Here is an 18229-nt window from a genome sequence, read left to right on the forward strand (position 1 = left end):
GTGGAAATTAGGCCCGGACAATATATAGCTTTTATAGATATATTCAAGTTCTTTATCGTGGAAGAAAAAAAAAAAAGAGAGAATTTTTTGTTCTCTTGCTAAAGCGCAAATTTTGCCCCAAGATGCTTCCATAGCCCCCCACACACGTCAACAACATGGCTACCGCAAACAAGAGTGAGAAGTTTGTTCCCAGGAAAGAAATAGTATTGTCAGTGGTTTTGAACTGGTTTGTTCTTGGAGTGACAGATGAGGGACAATCAACTGCACGCTGCAAAGTATGTCTAAAGCTAGGCTAGACAATTAGCAGCATTTTTGAGGCATTTTTGAGGCATATTGGCCCTTTTTGAAATCCAAAGACAAATAAAAAAAATAATTTAAAACTGTTTTATTTTGACTCTGACACACTGTCTCCCGCACTGTCCGATTCACAGTACCATCTGATTGGTTACACGCAGAGCCATGGCTCAGGTAACAACCAATCAGCAGTAAAAGCTGTGCATGCACAGTGCTCACACATACTGGAGAGAGGAAAAAAGGTTTTTCTAGGTGGAGATAAATGTTTTGAATGCAAGTTTAGGCAGCAGACTCTCCTGGAATTGTGCTAAACATCCAAGTCCCAGGTTTTTTACATTTTCATTTAGCTTTATAAGACATGCTGCTTAGCCTGGGAGCTGTTCATTTGACATATGCTTAAAGGCAATGAAACGTAGTTGTTGGAGTTTATTTTATTCAAAATTTTGATGACGCCATAATTTTTGCTTTCAATGCGAATAAACATTAGCTTCAAATATCAGTCATTGGCCTTCTTGACAACTAATAACCGATATTGGTATCAACCCTGAATAAAACACATTGGTCTATCTCTCTAAAGTAGGGATGGGTACCTTTCACATTTGATATGATGCTGTACCGATGCCAAGTGCATGGCAATTACTATCGGTACTTGCCAGTACCAATTTTCTGTACTTTCTTTGTTTATGTGGTAAAAAATATCAATTTATTTAAAAATAAAATATAAAGTTTTTTCAATTTAACATATTTATTCTTCAATATATAACCGTGCAATGCTGTGTTCATGTCCAGCATGGAAATCACCTACTCATCCACTTCCTCACAGTCACAAGGATGCATCCTAAACATGGTACCTTTTGATTTTACGTGAATTTCTTACCGGGTTCCTTTGACAGAATTCAGTCTGTACCTATAAAAGTACCTAATTCGGTACCCATCCCTAATGACTCCACACAGTTACACCTGCAGGACAGTCATTCACGCATAACGTCGTCATAAACTCTTCTTCCCTGTGCTGTTTTCTCTGCTGTCCTGGTAATTCATTGCACTATCTTTTTGCTCCTGGAGGCTCCACCTTCACACCTCTGCAGGAAGGAGCCTCTCATGGGCCTTTACATTCTGCAAAACAGAATCAATTCTTGCTATTTAACAGCTCGATTGCCTCGAAGAGGCATGCACTGGGAACTGTTTCACCACTCTTTCTCGAGGACACAGTCTTCACTAACGCTATGCAGCAGTTCAGTGTCAGGCGGCTGCTCGATTCATTGATCAGGATCTTCTCATAACTAACAATCAGACACTCTAGAGGAGCAGGGCCTTTGTTTGAGTCTCTAAGGATGAGGCTCCTGCATCTTGAGGGTCTGCACCACCGCAATGCACGTTCAGCAGAGTAAGATGCTGCAGTGTTAACAGTCGATCAGCAGGATTACGTGCATGGCATCTTCATCTTCTAATGGATGTTGTCAGCACAGGGGGGTGAGGCTCTTTATGCACACATCCTGTCAGCTCTTCTCAGCCCTGCTTACCTGCTTTATTAGAGCCAGGAGTACACACTGAGCAGGTGCATCCAGTCAACTGTGCTCTGGCCTGAAGACTTCAGCGCCTACACCTCACCTCCCCCTGTGAAACCCCGCTAAGTGAACACTGTCAGTTTGTAAGTAGTTTAGTAGCTGTTTATATTTAACGCAGCTGGCCCCTGTGTTAGCCTTTAGCTCGTGCTCTATCTCTCTCCTGTTTATCTTTCTTCTGCTCTTCTGTCCTTTTTCTGTCTGACAGTTAAGCTCCTGTGTCCACCATCAGTACAAAATTAATCACAGAAATCGTTTCAGCAGAGAAAAACACCGATCACTCTCCTAAGCTTTGTCAGCTTAGGTGGTGTTGTCATAGAGACTTTGATATGCCAGAAATCAATCTGGTCCTATCTTACCCGGCCAGAGAGATGTAAAATAGCATTTAGAAATAACCTACATTGGCGCTGACAATCTCATTTTAAAGTGTTGATTAGGATCAGGCTTATATTTAGAAGTGAGACTTTTTCAAGATCACTTAGAAAGTCCTTATAAGTCCCTTTAAGTTCCCATGTACTCACAAATATTTGGATAATAATGATTTAAAAAAACACCTTAATCTAGATGAGTGTGTGTTTTTATTTCTGCAAACTATGCCCATGAATCAGTCCTCTTCTTATTTCATATATATGTCATGCTAGAAAGATATGGATTTTTACAGACATACAGTTTTAATGTAATGTAAAGGTTTTCCGAAGCAACTTTTTTCAACTGATATTCAAGTTTTGACTAAAAGGTGAGGAAATACTTAGAAGACAGTCAAAACTGAGCACACTTTATTTGATATGGCTAAAAAGGGTATTGTAATCTGTGTGCACACCATGTCGAATAGGTTTGCAGAGTGACTACCCTTGGCAGAGCTGATATTACCAGCCTTCCCGCTTTCCCTCAAGGTTGGTACCAGGTGAACAGCCTACAGATGTCTTCATCTTTGTCTTTTTAATACAGACAAACTGTGCCACTTTCCAAACTGCCATCTTGTTTCTTTTGCGTCCATGCAGTGGAGCAGTGCAGCATTTTGGTAGTAACTGTGTACAGGTGCAACGGCTCGGGTTGTCATCAGAGGCTGCACTTAATACACAGCAAATGACCAGAATTTTGAGCTGAGAATAATAAAAAAATACCTATAATTTGTTTTTAAACTAACAATTCAGGGGCCAATGCACAAGAGTGACAACATTTTGTCAGATTGTAGATCCATAGCTCCTCATGCTAAGATGTGATTCCGTGTGTAGCACAATAAATCTACTGATTGTCAGCACCATCTTAACTTCACATCACTTTGGGGTCATTGCTTTAATTTGTCTTGGTGATTAAACATTTACTGTCTTTCCTCACTGCTCTTGCATTCTTGATGGATGTCAGGTCTTGTTTTATAGCAGTTACCTTCAGGATCATCACTTCAAACTTCTTTATTACTTTCCTCTCTCCCTAAAATCCCTGTTTATGTTTGTGGAGCTGTCATTAGATGGCAGAGATCATATACTGAGGCCCTCGAGAGTACAGTATGTTATTTGAGACAGCCTGAGGCACCTGTGATCATATATCGCTGCTGTTTGTTTAGCCGCCACCGTGCTTTTGTGAAATTAAGGCAACAAAGTTTTTGCTACTTTTACTTTTTGCTGATGGAAAGAGATGATCGACAGCTTTAAGGTCTGTGTTAAAACAACAACTCGGAGCCCTCAGCAGTAGGTGTGGTTAACCCACCACCCACACTCGGTATCATAATCTCAGGCCTACTTTACAATGCTAATTTTCAGCTCTACTGTTTTATTCTGTGGTGCCATTGAAGTAGTTTTGCATGATTAGCAGCTCAAAACAATCTCTAATCATGGTACACAGGCCACCCATGCTGCCCCTCAGCTCAACCTCAGTCTCAAAGAGCCCATTCAGCGCCTGTCTCTATCAGCCCCTTCCTCTAAAAGTCACTTTTCTTCTGATTAGGCAGCTCTGTGGGAAACCGCTAAAGGGCAACAGTGGCAGCACTCGTCTGCACTTGCAACCTTTGTGAGCATCACTTGAAAGTTGAATGAGAGTTCTGAATGGAAAAGTTCAAAGTCAGACTAAGTGGATGAATAGGAGTTTAATGTTGCAAGCTCCTGGGCCTTCATGTTGTAACGTTATAAAGAAACCTGTGACGGGCTGACATTAAATGAAACCATGAAAAATAATCAGTCCATATTCTGAGAGTTCTGCCTCTAAAACTGACAAACATTTATGGAGATGATTTCAAATGTTGGACATGTTCGAGATAAACTCCTGACTTGGTTACCAAGGGTTTTTGTCCCTTTTAAGTCCAGTCAATCGTACTTTTATTTTTTATATAAAAGCCCATGTACTTATGTATTTTCATTTCTTTTTTTCCCCTTTCTTTTCTAATATTCAATGCATTCGTCCACTCCAGTGTACTTCATGTGCCTAAGCTTTACAAACAACAAAAAACAGTATGATCATATCAGGGCTCTATACTCCTTAGGTCGCTGGTTCAACTCCGGCTCGAAGGATGTCTTTATTTCTAGCCTCTATTTGCTGAAGAACTGTTGCTTGAATTGAGAGAGATGCAAGTTACGCAAATTCTGAGATGACATTGAATTGGCCTTGCTCTAAACTGGGTCAAACATCAAGACATGACTAGTTATCAGGCAAAACTCACTTCCAAAGTCTGAGGTACCGTTGAACGTTTGACTAAATGCACATGCTTTGACACCAGTGTTGCCTTGTCAGGGTGGGTAAGAGGGTGGGTTTCCCTGTTGTGCCCCCATCGATAGCTCAGTTGGTAGAGCAGAGGACTGTATGATGCTAAAGGCAGTTATCCTTAGGTTGCTGGTTCAACTCCGGCTCGAAGGATGTCTTTATTTCTATTCTCTATTTGCTGAAGAACTGTTGCATGAATTAAGAGAGATGCAAGTTATGCAAATTCTGATATGACATTGAATTGGCCTTGCTCTCCATTGGGTCAAACATCAAGACGTGACTAGTTATCAGGCAAAACTGACTAACAAAGTTCAATGTACCGTTGAGCATTTGAGCAAACGCAAACAAATTGACACCAGTGCTGCCTTGTCAGGGTGGGTAAGAGGGTGGGTTTCCCTGTTGTGCCCCCTTCGATAGCTCAGTTGGTAGAGCGGAGGACTGTAGGATGCTAAAGGCAGTTATCCTTAGGTCGCTGGTTCAACTCCGGCTCGAAGGATGTCTTTATTTCTAGCCTCTATTTGCTGAAGAACTGTTGCTTGAATTAAGAGAGATGCAAGTTATGCAATTTCTGAGATGACATTGAATTGGCCTTGCTCTCCATTGGGTCAAACATCAAGACATGACTAGTTATCAGGCAAAACTGAGTTACAAAGTTTAAGGGACCCTTGAACTTTTGAGCAAACGCAAGTAATTTGACACCAGTCTTGCCTTGTCAGGGTGGGTAAGAGGGTGGGTTTCCCTATTGTGCCCCCTTTGATAGCTCAGTTGGTAGAGCGGAGGACTGTAGGATGCTAAAGGCAGTTATCCTTAGGTCGCTGGTTCAACTCCCGCTCGAAGGATGTCTTTATTTCTAGCCTCTATTTGCTGAAGAACTGTTGCTTGAATTAAGAGAGATGCAAGTTATGCAAATTCTGATATGACATTGAATTGGCCTTGCTCTCCATTGGGTCAAACATCAAGACATGACTAGTTATCAGGCAAAACTGACTAACAAAGTTCAAGGTACCGTTGAGCATTTGAGCAAACGCAAACAAATTGACACCAGTGCTGCCTTGTCAGGGTGGGTAAGAGGGTGGGTTTCCCTGTTGTGCCCCCTTCGATAGCTCAGTTGGTAGAGCGGAGGACTGTAGGATGCTAAAGGCAGTTATCCTTAAGTCGCTGGTTCAACTCTGGCTCAAAGCATGTCTTTATTTCTATTCTCTATTTGCTGAAGAACCCGTTGCTTGAATTAAGAGAGATGCAAGTTATGCAAATTCTGAGATGACATTGAATTGGCCTTGCTCTCCATTGGGTCAAACATCAAGACATGACTAGTTATCAGGCAAAACTGAGTTACAAAGTTTAAGGTACTGTTGAGCGTTTGAGCAAACGCATATAATTTCACACCAGTGCTGCCTTGTCAGGGTGGGTAAGAGGGTGGGTTTCCCTGTTGTGCCCCCTTCGTTAGCTCAGTTGGTAGAGCGGAGGACTGTAGGATGCTAAAGGCAGTTATCCTTAGGTCGCTGGTTCAACTCCGGCTCGAAGGATGTCTTTATTTCTAGCCTCTATTTGCTGAAGAACTGTTGCTTGAATTTAGAGAGATACAAGTTATGCAAATTCTGAGATGACATTGAATTGGCCTTGCTCTACACTGGGTCAAACATCAAGACGTGACTAGTTATCAGGCAAAACTGAGTTACAAAGTTTAAGGTACCGTTGAGCATTTGAGCAAACGCAAACAAATTGACACCAGTGCTGCCTTGTCAGGGTGGGTAAGAGGGTGGGTTTCCCTGTTGTGCCCGCTTCGATAGCTCAGTTGCTAGAGCGGAGGACTGTAGGATGCTAAAGGCAGTTATCCTTAGGTCGCTGGTTCAACTCCGGCTCGAAGGATGTCTTTATTTCTAGCCTCTATTTGCTGAAGAACTGTTGCTTGAATTTAGAGAGATACAAGTTATCTAAAATCTGAGATGACATTGAATTGGCCTTGCTCTCCATTGGGTCAAACATCAACACATGACTAGTTATCAGGCAAAACTGACTAACAAAGTTCAAGGTACCGTTGAGCATTTGAGCAAACACAAATAATTTGACACAGGTAGTGCCTTGTCAGGGTGGGTAAGAGGGTGGGTTTTCCTGTTGTGCCCCCTTCGATAGCTCAGTTGTTAGAGCGGAGGACTGTAGGATGCTAAAGGCAGTTATCCTTAGGTCGCTGGTTCAACTCCGGCTCGAAGGATGTCTTTATTTCTAGCCTCTATTTGCTGAAGAACTGTTGCTTGAATTTAGAGAGATGCAAGTTATGCAAATTCTGAGATTACATTGAATTGGCCTTTCTCTCCATTGGGTCAAACATCAAGACATGACTAGTTATCAGGCAAAACTGACTAACAAAGTTCAAGGTGCATTTGAGCAAACGCAAACAGGTTGACACCAGCGCTGCCTTGTCAGGGTGGGTAAGAGGGTGGGTTTCCCTGTTGTGCCCCCTTCGATAGCTCAGTTTGTAGAGCGGAGGACTGTAGGATGCTAAAGGCAGTTATCCTTAGGTCGCTGGTTCAACTCCGGCTCGAAGGATGTCTTTATTTCTAGCCTCTATTTGCTGAAGAACTGTTGCTTGAATTAAGAGAGATGCAAGTTATGCAAATTCTGAGATGACATTGAATTGGCCTTGCTCTCCATTGGGTCAAACATCAAGACATGACTAGTTATCAGGCAAAGCTCAGTTCAAATTTCAAGGTACCGTTGAGTGATTGACTAAATGCACATGCTTTGACACCAGTGTTGCCTTGTCAGGGTGGGTAAGAGGGTGGGTTTACCTGTTGTGCCCCCTTCGATAGCTCAGTTGGTAGAGCGGAGGACTGTAGGATGCTAAAGGCAGTTATCCTTTTGTCGCTGGTTCAACTCCGGCTTGAAGGATGTCTTTATTTCTAGCCTCTATTTGCTGAAGAACTGTTGCTTGGATTAAGGGAGATACAGGTTATTTAAAATCTGAGATGACATTGAATTGGCCTTGCTCTCCATTTGGTAAAACATCAAGACATGACCAGTTATCAGGCAAAGCTCAGTTCCAAAGTTCAAGGAACCGTTAAGCATTTGAGGAAACGCAAACATATTGACACCAGTGCTGCCTTGTCAGGGTGGGTAAGAGGGTGGGTTTCCCTGTTGTGCCCCCTTCGATAGCTCAGTTGGTAGAGCGGAGGACTGTAGGATGCTAAAGGCAGTTATCCTTAGGTCGCTGGTTCAACTCCGGCTCGAAGGATGTCTTTATTTCTAGCCTCTATTTGCTGAAGAACTGTTGCTTGACTTAAGAGAGATGCAAGTTATGCAAATTCTGAGATGACATTGAATTGACCTTGCTCTCCATTGGGTCAAACATCAAGACATGACTAGTTATCAGGCAAAGCTCAGTTCCAAATTTCAAGGTACCGTTGAGTGTTTGACTAAATGCACATGCTTTGACACCAGTGTTGCCTTGTCAGGGTGGGTAAGAGGGTGGGTTTCCCTGTTGTGCCCCCTTCGATAGCTCAGTTGGTAGAGCGGAGGACTGTAGGATGCTAAAGGCAGTTATCCTTAGGTCGCTGGTTCAACTCCGGCTCGAAGGATTTCTTTATTTCTATTCTCTATTTGCTGAAGAACTGTTGCATGAATTTAGAGAGATGCAAGTTATGCAATTTCTGAGATGACATTGAATTGGCCTTGCTCTCCATTGGGTCAAACATCAAGACATGACTAGTTATCAGGCAAAACTGAGTTACAAAGTTTAAGGTACCCTTGAGCGTTTGAGCAAACGCAAATAATTTGACACAGGTAGTGCCTTGTCAGGGTGGGTAAGAGGGTGGGTTTCCCTGTTGTGCCCCCTTCGATAGCTCAGTTGGTAGAGCGGAGGACTGTAGGATGCTAAAGGCAGTTATCCTTAGGTCGCTGGTTCAACTCCGGCTCGAAGGATGTCTTTATTTCTAGCCTCTATTTGCTGAAGAACTGTTGCTTGAATTTAGAGAGATGCAAGTTATGCAATTTCTGAGATGACCTTGGGTGCTTCCCAATGTGCCAAAATGCAGTCTCCTATCTCCTCTCTCCTCCGCGACACCGGAAGTACTTTGTGAGCAGCCATATTGGAGGACATTCCAAAGCGCCAAATGTGCTCGGAGGAGAGAGGAGAGAGGAGAGAGGAGACTGAGCTGGAGGAGGCATAATCGAGGAAACACAAGTGCAGGCTTCGCGGAAGTCTTTTCACTGACAGACACGCCCCCTTGTGACGTATCAGAGCGGGCCACAAAGCGTCAGCTGCCTACATGTGGGAAACGTGAGCACCATGGAGCAAGATAAGCTGTTTAAGTGTAAAGCCTCGCCCGCACTTCAGGATTCTCGCCCGATTTAACCCAGATTCGGTCCTCCACACAATCAGGGAAGAAATCTGGTCGGGGACTAAAATCAGCCCCGACGTTCGGCGAAGATTATCTTCTAGTGTGAGCTGTTTACGGATGAATCTTTAGCCCCACGATCGTCTCACGGACTCGTCGGAGCCGCCCTGATAATTTTCATGTTTGATATTTATCTGGATGATTACAACATTCATTCTCACTGAGGATGACAACAGACAATTATAAAGAGCCCCAGAGACCGGACAACAGACAACAAGGCTTAAAGTGAAACTGAAAGGCTCCGGGTCAGCTGACCGCGGGGCTCCACTGGCCCACTCCAGCCAGTTCAATAATGCCTTTAAAAATAACACATAACCACGCAATTTTCATACAGTAGCAAACTGTTGTTTTATCAGTGATCGGTGTGAGATCATGCCATTATTGGCTGATACAGCAACAGTTTCACCTCTGTCCCTCTGCGTGCGCGTAATGGATGAAAGGCACCGCTGCAGACAGCTCCACTTCTCTCTCCTCCTCCTGTCCCACCAGTGCGTAAAGCAGTGCTTATAGCAGAATAAATACATTATTTATGAACACAAAGTGGCCCCAACATAAGAATTAAAAACTATCACTCTGGGGCTGGGAAAACGTGACCTTTTTCTTGTTCATTCATGAACATATTCATGTTAAACTGATCTAAAAGTGAATATGAATTTTCCGTGGTCGAGCGCCCTGTTGTTTACATTATTTTCCTTAATTTAGTTTCTCCCGTGCGTTCAGACCGGTTTATCCAGCTGTGACGCCGCCATCACTCCAAGACTGACGTCATGTGACGCTCCGGAGGAGAGGACATCTCAATGCTCATAAAATGAACCTCCTCGTCTCCTCTCTCCTCTCTTTGTTTCCTCGTGTCTCTGGCATGCATCTCTGGTGAGCGGGACTAAGACGCAAGTGGAGGAGGCGAGTGGAGGAGGCGTGGATGGAACTTTGGAGCTTTGAGAAGCACCCATTGAATTGGCCTTTCTCTCCATTGGGTCAAACATCAAGACATGACTAGTTATCAGGCAAAACTCAGTTCCAAATTTCAAGGTACCCTTAAGCATTTGAGCAAACGCAAGTAATTTGACACCAGTGTTGCCTTGTCAGGGTGGGTAAGAGGGAGGGTTTCCCTGTTGTGCCCCCTTCGATAGCTCAGTTGGTACAGCGGAGGACTGTAGGATGCTAAAGGCAGTTATCCTTAGGTCGCTGGTTCAACTCCGGCTCGAAGGATGTCTAAATTTCTAACCTCTATTTGCTGAAGAACTGTTGCTTGAATTTAGAGAGATGCAAGTTATGCAAATTCTGAGATGACATTGAATTGGCCTTGCTCTCCATTGGGTCAAACATCAAGACATGACTAGTTATCAGGCAAAGCTCACTTCCAAATTTCAAGGTACCATTGAACGTTTCAGACTATGCAAACAAGTTGACACCAGTGCCGCCTTGTCAGGGTGGGTAAGAGGGTGGGTTTATCTGTTGTGCCCCCTTCGATAGCTCAGTTGGTAGAGCGGAGGACTGTAGGATGCTAAAGGCAGTTATCCTTAGGTCCCTGGTTCAACTCCGGCTCGAAGGATGTCTTTATTTCTAGCCTCTATTTGCTGAAGAACTGTTGCTTGAATTTAGAAAAATGCAAGTTTTGCAAATTCTGAGATGACATTGAATTGGCCTTGCTCTCCATTGGGTCAAACATCAAGACATGACTAGTTATCAGGCAAAACTCAGTTCCAAATTTCAAGGTACCGTTGAGCATTTGAGCAAACGCAAACAAATTGACACCAGTGCTGCCTTGTCAGGGTGGGTAAGAGGGTGGGTTTCCCTGTTGTGCCCCCTTCGATAGCTCAGTTGGTAAAGCGGAGGACTGTAGGATGCTAAAGGCAGTTATCCTTAGGTCGCTGGTTCAACTCCGGCTCGAAGGATGTCTTTATTTCTAGCCTCTATTTGCTGAAGAACTGTTGCTTGAATTTAGAGAGATGCAAGTTATGCAATTTCTGAGATGACATTGAATTGGCCTTTCTCTCCATTGGGTCAAACATCAAGACATGACTAGTTATCAGGCAAAACTGAGTTACAAAGTTTAAGGTACCGTTGAGCGTTTGACTAAATGCACATGCTTTGACACCAGTGTTGCCTTGTCAGGGTGGGTAAGAGGGTGGGTTTCCCTGTTGTGCCCCCTTCGATAGCTTAGTTGGTAAAGCGGAGGACTGTAGGATGCTAAAGGCAGTTATCCTTAGGTCGCTGGTTCAACTCCGGCTCGAAGGATGTCTTTATTTCTAGCCTCTATTTGCTGAAGAACTGTTGCTTGAATTTAGAGAGATGCAAGTTATGCAATTTCTGAGATGACATTGAATTGGCCTTTCTCTCCATTGGGTCAAACATCAAGACATGACTAGTTATCAGGCAAAACTGAGTTACAAAGTTTAAGGTACCCTTGAGCATTTGAGCAAACGCAAATAATTTGACACAGGTAGTGCCTTGTCAGGGTGGGTTTCCCTGTTGTGCCCCCTTCGATAGCTCAGTTGGTAGAGCGGAGGACTGTAGGATGCTAAAGGCAGTTATCCTTAGGTCGCTGGTTCAACTCCGGCTCGAAGGATGTCTTTATTTCTATTCTCTATTTGCTGAAGAACTGTTGCATGAATTTAGAGGGATGGAAGTTATGCAATTTCTGAGATGACATTGAATTTGCCTTGCTCTCCATTGGGTCAAACATCAAGACATGACCAGTTATCAGGCAAAGCTCAGTTCCAAATTTCAAGGTACCGTTGAGCATTTGAGCAAAAGCAAACAAATTGACACCAGTGTTGCCTTGTCAGGGTGGGTAAGAGGGTGGGTTTCCCTGTTGTGCCCCCTTCGATAGCTCAGTTGGTAGAGCGGTGGACTGTAGGATGCTAAAGGCAGTTATCCTTAGGTCCCTGGTTCAACTCCGGCTCGAAGGATGTCTTTATTTCTAGCCTCTATTTGCTGAAGAACTGTTGCTTGAATTTAGAGAGATTCAAATTATGCAATTTCTGACATGATATTGAATTGGCCTTGCTCTCCATTGGGTCAAACATCAAGACATGACTAGTTATCAGGCAAAACTCAGTTCCAAATTTCAAGGTACCGTTGAGCATTTGAGCAAACGCAAGCAAATTGACACCAGTGTTGCCTTGTCAGGGTGGGTAAGAGGGTTGGTTTCCCTGTTGTGCCCCCTTCGATAGCTCAGTTGGTAGAGCGGAGGACTGTAGGATGCTAAAGGCAGTTATCCTTAGGTCGCTGGTTCAACTCCGGCTCGAAGGATGTCTTTATTTCTAGACTCTATTTGCTGAAGAACTGTTGCATGAATTTAGAGGGATGCAAGTTATGCAATTTCTGAGATGACATTGAATTGGCCTTGCTCTCCATTGGGTCAAACATCAAGACATGACTAGTTATCAGGCAAAACTGAGTTACAAAGTTTAAGGTACCCTTGAGCATTTGAGCAAACGCAAATAATTTGACACAGGTAGTGCCTTGTCAGGGTGGGTAAGAGGGTGGGTTTCCCTGTTGTGCACCCTTCGATAGCTCAGTTGGTAGAGCGGAGGACTGTAGGATGCTAAAGGCAGTTATCCTTAGGTCGCTGGTTCAACTCCGGCTCGAAGGATGTCTTTATTTCTAGCCTCTATTTGCTGAAGAACTGTTGCTTGAATTTAGAGAGATGCAAGTTTTGCAATTATGAGGTGACATTGAATTGGCCTTGCTCTCCATTGGGTCAAACATCAAGACATGACTAGTTATCAGGCAAAACTGAGTTACAAAGTTTAAGGTACCCTTGAACTTTTGAGCAAACGCAAGCAAATTGACACCAGTGTTGCCTTGTCAGGGTGGGTAAGAGGGTTGGTTTCCCTGTTGTGCCCCCTTCGATAGCTCAGTTGGTAGAGCGGAGGACTGTAGGATGCTAAAGGCAGTTATCCTTAGGTCGCTGGTTCAACTCCGGCTCGAAGGATGTCTTTATTTCTAGACTCTATTTGCTGAAGAACTGTTGCATGAATTTAGAGGGATGCAAGTTATGCAATTTCTGAGATGACATTGAATTGGCCTTGCTCTCCATTGGGTCAAACATCAAGACATGACTAGTTATCAGGCAAAACTGAGTTACAAAGTTTAAGGTACCCTTGAGCGTTTGAGCAAACGCAAATAATTTGACACAGGTAGTGCCTTGTCAGGGTGGGTAAGAGGGTGGGTTTCCCTGTTGTGCCCCCTTCGATAGCTCAGTTGGTAGAGCGGAGGACTGTAGGATGCTAAAGGCAGTTATCCTTAGGTCGCTGGTTCAACTCCGGCTCGAAGGATGTCTTTATTTCTAGCCTCTATTTGCTGAAGAACTGTTGCTTGAATTTAGAGAGATGCAAGTTTTGCAATTTCTGAGGTGACATTGAATTGGCCTTGCTCTCCATTGGGTCAAACATCAAGACATGACTAGTTATCAGGCAAAACTCAGTTCCAAAGTTTAAGGTACCCTTGAACTTTTGAGCAAACGCAAGCAAATTGACACCAGTGTTGCCTTGTCAGGGTGGGTAAGAGGGTGGGTTTATCTGTTGTGCCCCCTTTGATAGCTCAGATGGTAGAGCGGAGGACTGTAGGATGCTAAAGGCAGTTATCCTTAGGTCGCTGGTTCAACTCCGGCTCGAAGGATGTCTAAATTACTAGCCTGTATTTGCTGAAGAACTGTTGCTTGAATTTAGAGAGATGCAAGTTATGCAAATTCTGAGATGACATTGAATTGGCCTTGCTCTCCATTGGGTCAAACATCAAGACATGACTAGTTATCAGGCAAAACTCAGTTCCAAAGTTCAAGGTACCGTTGAGCATTTGAGCAAACGCAAACAAATTGACACCAGTGCTGCCTTGTCAGGGTGGGTAAGAGGGTGGGTTTTCCTGTTGTGCTCCCTTCGATAGCTCAGTTGGTAGAGCGGAGGACTGTAGGATGCTAAAGGCAGTTATCCTTAGGTCGCTGGTTAAACTCCGGCTCGAAGGATGTCTAAATTTCTAGCCTCTATTTGCTGAAGAACTGTTGCTTGAATTCAGAGAGATGCAAGTTATGCAATTTCTGACATGACATTGAATTGGCCTTGCTCTCCATTGGGTCAAACATCAAGACATGACTAGTTATCAGGCAAAGCTCAGTTCCAAATTTCAAGGTACCGTTGAGCATTTGAGCAAACGCAAACAAATTGACACCAGTGTTGCCTTGTCAGGGTGGGTAAGAGGGTGGGTTTACCTGTTGTGCCCCCTTCGATAGCTCAGTTGGTAGAGCGGAGGACTGTAGGATGCTAAAGGCAGTTATCCTTAGGTCGCTGGTTCAACTCCGGCTCGAAGGATGTCTTTATTTCTAGCCTCTATTTGCTGAAGAACTGTTGCTTGAATTTAGAGAGATTCAAATTATGCAATTTCTGACATGATATTGAATTGGCCTTGCTCTCCATTGGGTCAAACATCAAGACATGACTAGTTATCAGGCAAAACTCAGTTCCAAATTTCAAGGTACCGTTGAGCATTTGAGCAAACGCAAGCAAATTGACACCAGTGTTGCCTTGTCAGGGTGGGTAAGAGGGTTGGTTTCCCTGTTGTGCCCCCTTCGATAGCTCAGTTGGTAGAGCGGAGGACTGTAGGATGCTAAAGGCAGTTATCCTTAGGTCGCTGGTTCAACTCCGGCTCGAAGGATGTCTTTATTTCTAGACTCTATTTGCTGAAGAACTGTTGCATGAATTTAGAGGGATGCAAGTTATGCAATTTCTGAGATGACATTGAATTGGCCTTGCTCTCCATTGGGTCAAACATCAAGACATGACTAGTTATCAGGCAAAACTGAGTTACAAAGTTTAAGGTACCCTTGAGCGTTTGAGCAAACGCAAATAATTTGACACAGGTAGTGCCTTGTCAGGGTGGGTAAGAGGGTGGGTTTCCCTGTTGTGCCCCCTTCGATAGCTCAGTTGGTAGAGCGGAGGACTGTAGGATGCTAAAGGCAGTTATCCTTAGGTCGCTGGTTCAACTCCGGCTCGAAGGATGTCTTTATTTCTAGCCTCTATTTGCTGAAGAACTGTTGCTTGAATTTAGAGAGATGCAAGTTATGCAATTTCTGAGGTGACATTGAATTGGCCTTGCTCTCCATTGGGTCAAACATCAAGACATGACTAGTTATCAGGCAAAACTCAGTTCCAAAGTTCAAGGTACCGTTGAGCATTTGAGCAAACGCAAACAAATTGACACCAGTGCTGCCTTGTCAGGGTGGGTAAGAGGGTGGGTTTTCCTGTTGTGCCCCCTTCGATAGCTCAGTTGGTAGAGCGGAGGACTGTAGGATGCTAAAGGCAGTTATCCTTAGGTCGCTGGTTCAACTCCGGCTCGAAGGATGTCTTTATTTCTATTCTCTATTTGCTGAAGAACTGTTGCTTGGATTTAAAGCGATGCAAGTTATGCAATTTCTGAGATGACATTGAATTGGCCTTGCTCTCCATTGGGTCAAACATCAAGACATGACTAGCTGTCAGGCAAAGCTCAGTTCCAAATTTCAAGGTACCGTTGAGTGTTTGACTAAATGCACATGCTTTGACACCAATGTTGCCTTGTCAGGGTGGGTAAGAGGGTGGGTTTCCCTGTTGTGCCCCCTTCGATAGCTCAGTTGGTAAAGCGGAGGACTGTAGGATGCTAAAGGCAGTTATCCTTAGGTCGCTGGTTCAACTCCGGCTCGAAGGATGTCTTTATTTCTATTCTCTATTTGCTGAAGAACTGTTTCTTGAATTTAGAGAGATTCAAATTATGCAATTTCTGACATGACATTGAATTGGCCTTGCTCTCCATTGGGTCAAACATCAAGACATGACTAGTTATCAGGCAAAACTCAGTTCCAAATTTCAAGGTACCGTTGAGCATTTGAGCAAACGCAAGCAAATTGACACCAGTGTTGCCTTGTCAGGGTGGGTAAGAGGGTTGGTTTCCCTGTTGTGCCCCCTTCGATAGCTCAGTTGGTAGAGCGGAGGACTGTAGGATGCTAAAGGCAGTTATCCTTAGGTCGCTGGTTCAACTCCGGCTCGAAGGATGTCTTTATTTCTAGCCTCTATTTGCTGAAGAACTGTTGCTTGAATTTTAGAGAGATGCAAGTTATGCAATTTCTGAGATGACATTGAATTGGCCTTTCTCTCCATTGGGTCAAACATCAAGACATGACTAGTTATCAGGCAAAGCTCAGTTCCAAATTTCAAGGTACCGTTGAGCATTTGAGCAAACGCAAGTAATTTGACACCAGTGTTGCCTTGTCAGGGTGGGTAAGAGGGAGGGTTTCCCTGTTGTGCCCCCTTCGATAGCTCAGTTGGTAGAGCGGAGGACTGTAGGATGCTAAAGGCAGTTATCCTTAGGTCGCTGGTTCAACTCCGGCTCGAAGGATTTCTTTAATTCTAGCCTCTATTTGCTGAAGAACTGTTGCTTGAATTTAGAGGGATGCAAGTTATGCAATTTCTGAGATGACATTGAATTGGCCTTGCTCTCCATTGGGAAGAACATCAAGACATGACTAGATATCAGGCAAAGCTCAGTTCCAAATTTCAAGGTACCGTTGAGTGTTTGACTAAATGCACATGCTTTGACACCAGTGTTGCCTTGTCAGGGTGGGTAAGAGGGTGGGTTTCCCTGTTGTGCCCCCTTCGATAGCTCAGTTGGTAGAGCGGAGGACTGTAGGATGCTAAAGGCAGTTATCCTTAGGTCGCTGGTTCAACTCCGGCTTGAAGGATGTCTTTATTTCTAGCCTCTATTTGCTGAAGAACTGTTGCTTGAATTTAGAGAGATGCAAGTTATGCAATTTCTGAGATGACATTGAATTGGCCTTGCTCTCCATTGGGTCAAACATCAAGACATGACTAGTTATCAGGCAAAGCTCAGTTCCAAATTTCAAGGTACCGTTGAGCATTTGAGCAAACGCAAACAAATTGACACCAGTGTTGCCTTGTCAGGGTGGGTAAGAGGGTGGGTTTCCCTGTTGTGCACCCTTCGATAGCTCAGTTGGTAGAGCGGAGGACTGTAGGATGCTAAAGGCAGTTATCCTTAGGTCGCTGGTTCAACTCTAGCCTCTATTTGCTGAAGAACTGTTGCTTGAATTTAGAGAGATGCAAGTTATGCAATTTCTGAGATGACATTGAATTGGCCTTTCTCTCCATTGGGTCAAACATCAAGACATGACTAGTTATCAAGCAAAACTCAGTTCCAAATTTCAAGGTACCCTTGAGCATTTGAGCAAACGCAAGTAATACACACCAGTGTTGCCTTATCAGGGTGGGTAAGAGGGAGGGTTTCCCTGTTGTGCCCCCTTCGATAGCTCAGTTGGTAGAGCGGAGGACTGTAGGATGCTAAAGGCAGTTATCCTAAGGTCGCTGGTTCAACTCCGGCTCGAAGGATGTCTAAATTTCTAACCTCTATTTGCTGAAGAACTGTTGCTTGAATTTAGAGAGATGCAAGTTTTGCAAATTCTGAGATGACATTGAATTGGCCTTGCTCTCCATTGGGTCAAACATCAAGACATGACTAGTTATAAGGCAAAACTCAGTTCCAAATTTCAAGGTACCATTGAACGTTTCAGACTACGCAAACAAGTTGACACCAGTGCCGCCTTTTCAGGTTGGGTAAGAGGGTGGGTTAACATGTTGTGCCCCCTTCGATAGCTCAGTTGGTAGAGCGGAGGACTGTAGGATGCTAAAGGCAGTTATCCTTAGGTCCCTGGTTCAACTCCGGCTCGAAGGATGTCTTTATTTCTAGCCTCTATTTGCTGAAGAACTGTTGCTTGAATTTAGAGAGATGCAAGTTTTGCAAATTCTGAGATGACATTGAATTGGCCTTGCTCTCCATTGGGTCAAACATCAAGACATGACTAGTTATCAGGCAAAACTCAGTTCCAAAGTTCAAGGTACCGTTGAGCATTTGAGCAAACGCAAACAAATTGACACCAGTGCTGCCTTGTGAGGGTGGGTAAGACGGTGGGTTTCCCTGTTGTGCCCCCTTCGATAGCTCAGTTGGTAGAGCGGAGGACTGTAGGATGCTAAAGGCAGTTATCCTTAGGTCGCTGGTTCAACTCCGGCTCGAAGGATGTCTTTATTTCTATTCTCTGTTTGCTGACGAACTGTTGCTTGAATTTAGAGAGATGCAAGTTTTGCAAATTCTGAGATGACATTGAATTGGCCTTGCTCTCCATTGGGTCAAACATCAAGACATGACTAGTTATCAGGCAAAGCTCAGTTCCAAATTTCAAGGTACCGTTGAGCGTTTGACTAAATGCACATGCTTTGACACCAGTGTTGCCTTGTCAGG

At 44.0% G+C, this 18229-nt stretch overlaps 1 protein-coding gene and 34 non-coding genes across 35 annotated transcripts in view; 34 read left to right on the forward strand and 1 right to left on the reverse strand.

Moving 5' to 3' along the window:
• Positions 1–18229, reverse strand: part of fbln2 (fibulin 2) — a 152809-nt gene that overhangs the window by 44796 nt on the left and 89784 nt on the right. The gene's annotated exons all lie outside the window — the stretch shown is intronic.
• Positions 4618–4706, forward strand: trnay-gua (transfer RNA tyrosine (anticodon GUA)). Its single transcript is given in 2 exon segments — positions 4618–4654; positions 4671–4706. It is a non-coding gene; the product is annotated as a tRNA-Tyr (tRNA).
• trnay-gua (transfer RNA tyrosine (anticodon GUA)) lies at positions 4961–5049 on the forward strand. The gene is given in 2 exon segments: positions 4961–4997; positions 5014–5049. It is a non-coding gene; the product is annotated as a tRNA-Tyr (tRNA).
• trnay-gua (transfer RNA tyrosine (anticodon GUA)) lies at positions 5304–5392 on the forward strand. Its single transcript is given in 2 exon segments — positions 5304–5340; positions 5357–5392. It is a non-coding gene; the product is annotated as a tRNA-Tyr (tRNA).
• Positions 5991–6079, forward strand: trnay-gua (transfer RNA tyrosine (anticodon GUA)). Its single transcript is given in 2 exon segments — positions 5991–6027; positions 6044–6079. It is a non-coding gene; the product is annotated as a tRNA-Tyr (tRNA).
• On the forward strand, positions 6334–6422 carry trnay-gua (transfer RNA tyrosine (anticodon GUA)). The gene is given in 2 exon segments: positions 6334–6370; positions 6387–6422. It is a non-coding gene; the product is annotated as a tRNA-Tyr (tRNA).
• trnay-gua (transfer RNA tyrosine (anticodon GUA)) lies at positions 6677–6765 on the forward strand. The gene is given in 2 exon segments: positions 6677–6713; positions 6730–6765. It is a non-coding gene; the product is annotated as a tRNA-Tyr (tRNA).
• On the forward strand, positions 7012–7100 carry trnay-gua (transfer RNA tyrosine (anticodon GUA)). The gene is given in 2 exon segments: positions 7012–7048; positions 7065–7100. It is a non-coding gene; the product is annotated as a tRNA-Tyr (tRNA).
• trnay-gua (transfer RNA tyrosine (anticodon GUA)) lies at positions 7354–7442 on the forward strand. Its single transcript is given in 2 exon segments — positions 7354–7390; positions 7407–7442. It is a non-coding gene; the product is annotated as a tRNA-Tyr (tRNA).
• Positions 7697–7785, forward strand: trnay-gua (transfer RNA tyrosine (anticodon GUA)). Its single transcript is given in 2 exon segments — positions 7697–7733; positions 7750–7785. It is a non-coding gene; the product is annotated as a tRNA-Tyr (tRNA).
• Positions 8040–8128, forward strand: trnay-gua (transfer RNA tyrosine (anticodon GUA)). Its single transcript is given in 2 exon segments — positions 8040–8076; positions 8093–8128. It is a non-coding gene; the product is annotated as a tRNA-Tyr (tRNA).
• Positions 8383–8471, forward strand: trnay-gua (transfer RNA tyrosine (anticodon GUA)). The gene is given in 2 exon segments: positions 8383–8419; positions 8436–8471. It is a non-coding gene; the product is annotated as a tRNA-Tyr (tRNA).
• trnay-gua (transfer RNA tyrosine (anticodon GUA)) lies at positions 10068–10156 on the forward strand. The gene is given in 2 exon segments: positions 10068–10104; positions 10121–10156. It is a non-coding gene; the product is annotated as a tRNA-Tyr (tRNA).
• Positions 10411–10499, forward strand: trnay-gua (transfer RNA tyrosine (anticodon GUA)). Its single transcript is given in 2 exon segments — positions 10411–10447; positions 10464–10499. It is a non-coding gene; the product is annotated as a tRNA-Tyr (tRNA).
• Positions 10754–10842, forward strand: trnay-gua (transfer RNA tyrosine (anticodon GUA)). The gene is given in 2 exon segments: positions 10754–10790; positions 10807–10842. It is a non-coding gene; the product is annotated as a tRNA-Tyr (tRNA).
• On the forward strand, positions 11097–11185 carry trnay-gua (transfer RNA tyrosine (anticodon GUA)). The gene is given in 2 exon segments: positions 11097–11133; positions 11150–11185. It is a non-coding gene; the product is annotated as a tRNA-Tyr (tRNA).
• Positions 11428–11516, forward strand: trnay-gua (transfer RNA tyrosine (anticodon GUA)). The gene is given in 2 exon segments: positions 11428–11464; positions 11481–11516. It is a non-coding gene; the product is annotated as a tRNA-Tyr (tRNA).
• Positions 11771–11859, forward strand: trnay-gua (transfer RNA tyrosine (anticodon GUA)). The gene is given in 2 exon segments: positions 11771–11807; positions 11824–11859. It is a non-coding gene; the product is annotated as a tRNA-Tyr (tRNA).
• Positions 12114–12202, forward strand: trnay-gua (transfer RNA tyrosine (anticodon GUA)). The gene is given in 2 exon segments: positions 12114–12150; positions 12167–12202. It is a non-coding gene; the product is annotated as a tRNA-Tyr (tRNA).
• trnay-gua (transfer RNA tyrosine (anticodon GUA)) lies at positions 12457–12545 on the forward strand. Its single transcript is given in 2 exon segments — positions 12457–12493; positions 12510–12545. It is a non-coding gene; the product is annotated as a tRNA-Tyr (tRNA).
• On the forward strand, positions 12799–12887 carry trnay-gua (transfer RNA tyrosine (anticodon GUA)). The gene is given in 2 exon segments: positions 12799–12835; positions 12852–12887. It is a non-coding gene; the product is annotated as a tRNA-Tyr (tRNA).
• On the forward strand, positions 13142–13230 carry trnay-gua (transfer RNA tyrosine (anticodon GUA)). Its single transcript is given in 2 exon segments — positions 13142–13178; positions 13195–13230. It is a non-coding gene; the product is annotated as a tRNA-Tyr (tRNA).
• On the forward strand, positions 13485–13573 carry trnay-gua (transfer RNA tyrosine (anticodon GUA)). The gene is given in 2 exon segments: positions 13485–13521; positions 13538–13573. It is a non-coding gene; the product is annotated as a tRNA-Tyr (tRNA).
• trnay-gua (transfer RNA tyrosine (anticodon GUA)) lies at positions 13828–13916 on the forward strand. Its single transcript is given in 2 exon segments — positions 13828–13864; positions 13881–13916. It is a non-coding gene; the product is annotated as a tRNA-Tyr (tRNA).
• On the forward strand, positions 14171–14259 carry trnay-gua (transfer RNA tyrosine (anticodon GUA)). Its single transcript is given in 2 exon segments — positions 14171–14207; positions 14224–14259. It is a non-coding gene; the product is annotated as a tRNA-Tyr (tRNA).
• Positions 14514–14602, forward strand: trnay-gua (transfer RNA tyrosine (anticodon GUA)). The gene is given in 2 exon segments: positions 14514–14550; positions 14567–14602. It is a non-coding gene; the product is annotated as a tRNA-Tyr (tRNA).
• trnay-gua (transfer RNA tyrosine (anticodon GUA)) lies at positions 14857–14945 on the forward strand. The gene is given in 2 exon segments: positions 14857–14893; positions 14910–14945. It is a non-coding gene; the product is annotated as a tRNA-Tyr (tRNA).
• Positions 15200–15288, forward strand: trnay-gua (transfer RNA tyrosine (anticodon GUA)). Its single transcript is given in 2 exon segments — positions 15200–15236; positions 15253–15288. It is a non-coding gene; the product is annotated as a tRNA-Tyr (tRNA).
• Positions 15543–15631, forward strand: trnay-gua (transfer RNA tyrosine (anticodon GUA)). The gene is given in 2 exon segments: positions 15543–15579; positions 15596–15631. It is a non-coding gene; the product is annotated as a tRNA-Tyr (tRNA).
• trnay-gua (transfer RNA tyrosine (anticodon GUA)) lies at positions 15886–15974 on the forward strand. The gene is given in 2 exon segments: positions 15886–15922; positions 15939–15974. It is a non-coding gene; the product is annotated as a tRNA-Tyr (tRNA).
• trnay-gua (transfer RNA tyrosine (anticodon GUA)) lies at positions 16230–16318 on the forward strand. Its single transcript is given in 2 exon segments — positions 16230–16266; positions 16283–16318. It is a non-coding gene; the product is annotated as a tRNA-Tyr (tRNA).
• trnay-gua (transfer RNA tyrosine (anticodon GUA)) lies at positions 16573–16661 on the forward strand. Its single transcript is given in 2 exon segments — positions 16573–16609; positions 16626–16661. It is a non-coding gene; the product is annotated as a tRNA-Tyr (tRNA).
• trnay-gua (transfer RNA tyrosine (anticodon GUA)) lies at positions 17234–17322 on the forward strand. The gene is given in 2 exon segments: positions 17234–17270; positions 17287–17322. It is a non-coding gene; the product is annotated as a tRNA-Tyr (tRNA).
• On the forward strand, positions 17577–17665 carry trnay-gua (transfer RNA tyrosine (anticodon GUA)). Its single transcript is given in 2 exon segments — positions 17577–17613; positions 17630–17665. It is a non-coding gene; the product is annotated as a tRNA-Tyr (tRNA).
• On the forward strand, positions 17920–18008 carry trnay-gua (transfer RNA tyrosine (anticodon GUA)). Its single transcript is given in 2 exon segments — positions 17920–17956; positions 17973–18008. It is a non-coding gene; the product is annotated as a tRNA-Tyr (tRNA).

Source organism: Halichoeres trimaculatus, unplaced genomic scaffold (assembly GCF_033239565.1).
Source record: "Halichoeres trimaculatus isolate MK-OKI-2021-1 unplaced genomic scaffold, fHalTri1.1 fHalTri1_scaffold_1, whole genome shotgun sequence".
NCBI classification, from domain to species: Eukaryota; Metazoa; Chordata; class Actinopteri; order Labriformes; family Labridae; genus Halichoeres; species Halichoeres trimaculatus.